The following is a 2,003-nucleotide window of genomic DNA, read 5'->3' on the forward strand; positions in this document are numbered from 1 at the left end:
TCCAACGGAGTATCAACTCGCTGACCTTTTCACCAAGCCTCTTGATGAGACAAGATTTAATATCTTGATCAGCGAATTGGGGATGTTGAACACTGAAGATTAACCTTCAGTCATTAAACATCAGTCAGTAAGTGAAAGGATTCAGTGCTCTATCCCTAACACTGAACTTTTGAGTAAATATATCTATCTCTAAGGTATGATTACTCTTCTCTTTTTACAACTTAAAACTTTCACTGAAGCTTTCTCTTTTCAGTGATAAAATATTTTAAAAGGTGGTCTCAGTGACCACATCTTCAAGTATATCTTTATACTTATCTTAGAAATCTAAAAGATCACTGAAACTTTTCTTGTCAGTGATCAAAAAGTTTTTTAAATGCCAAGTTTCAGTGACTCTCTTCACTAAAACCTGATGTCTTAAAACCATCACTGAATACTTTCTCTTTTTCAGTGATAAAATGTTTTAAATAGAGTTTTTCAGTATCCTTTTAACTGAATGACTCTTCATATTCTTAAAAAAATTTGTTTTTAAAAGAAAATAGTTAATGAATCGTCTTTATGACGACATTCTCTGTTTCTTATGAGCAACGCTTTGAGACGCACAAAATGATATGTCATTACGCTACCTCATTAAATGTCATCCAATCGTGGATGAGAACGTGGCATATTTCTTATTATGACCACTTTTTCGAACCGTCGTCTTTTTTCTCTCTCATATTTCTTCTCTCTCCTCCTACCTATAAATATGAGATTTCTTCTTCACTTTTCTCTTTACGCTTTCAAAATTCTTAGACGAACTTCTGCTAAGATTTCTCCAAAGCAAGCACTCTCTCATCTTCAAACCTTTCGACCTTTCCTCTTCATCTTCAAAGGTCAGAATCTTCTTTCTTACTTCGATATAAGAAATGTGTTTAATATGATTAAGAACTTTGTTCTCTTAATGTATTGAACTGTAAAGGGTTTTAATCATCTCTTTCTTGATTATTAATCATGTTTCTTTATACACATTCTACTTGAAAAACCCTAACCTTTTAAGGATTTTTCAAATGAAGTTTTTCCTTGTTTAAAAACTTTTTCTGTACTCTTTAACCATAAATTCTTGGCTTATTTCTAACAAATCTGTTTCTTCCTGTTTATTTTACTTATTTAACAATAAATAGATGGCTGCCAAGAACATCAACTTCTCCATTGACGAGATCTCTATCAAGGCCAACAACCACGTTGCCTTGTTAGAGATACCCTCCACAAGAGCACATTACCAAGAGGCGGCTGACTTCCTCAAACAGTCGTCCTTAGGCTATGCTCTCAACCATGAGCCCCTCATGGTCAAAGAACTCCTTCAGCAGTTATGGTACACTGCTGAGGTTGTTGAAGTCCAAGACGATGCTGAACGCAGAATGGAGCAAATGCATTTCACTTTCAACCGCATGGATGTGAACTTTGGGGTTTCTACATTCCGCTCAGTCCTCCGTCTTCCCAAGAGTCCCTTCGACAGCGAACCCTCCTCCACCGAGATCATCAATTTTCTCGACGCCATCAGCTATCAGTGGCCAATGAAGAAGGACTCCAGCGCCCCTCTCAAGTCCTTGTCGAAGATTGAGAAAAACAAGATGTCAGCTGTCTGGCAATACCTGTTTTCTCATTTCATCCAGTGCATGGGTGGAAAAACTGGAGGTCAGGACCAGGCCTCTAGGATCGCCTTGATCATAGGCGTATCTCTGATTCAGCGTCGCAATATAAATTATGTTGCAGTCATTTTCGATGACCTGGTGCTTAAGCTGAACAAGCGCCAGCGAGAAATGGTGGTGCCTTATACCAGGTTTCTTTCGATGGCATTGACTAAGATCTTCAAGAGTCTTTACCCCAAAGAAGGAAACCTTCCAGCTTTCAGGCTTGGATCCAGAATTCTGGATCATAAGTTGAGGGACAGTGATGTGTCACTTTCTTCAATTGTGTCCATTACTACCTCTTCTTCTAAGGTGGCCATGACAAGGGAAACCCCCCCC

This window comes from Cynara cardunculus, assembly GCF_001531365.2.
Source record: "Cynara cardunculus var. scolymus isolate 2C chromosome LG 2, CcrdV1, whole genome shotgun sequence".
Classification (NCBI taxonomy): Eukaryota; Viridiplantae; Streptophyta; class Magnoliopsida; order Asterales; family Asteraceae; genus Cynara; species Cynara cardunculus.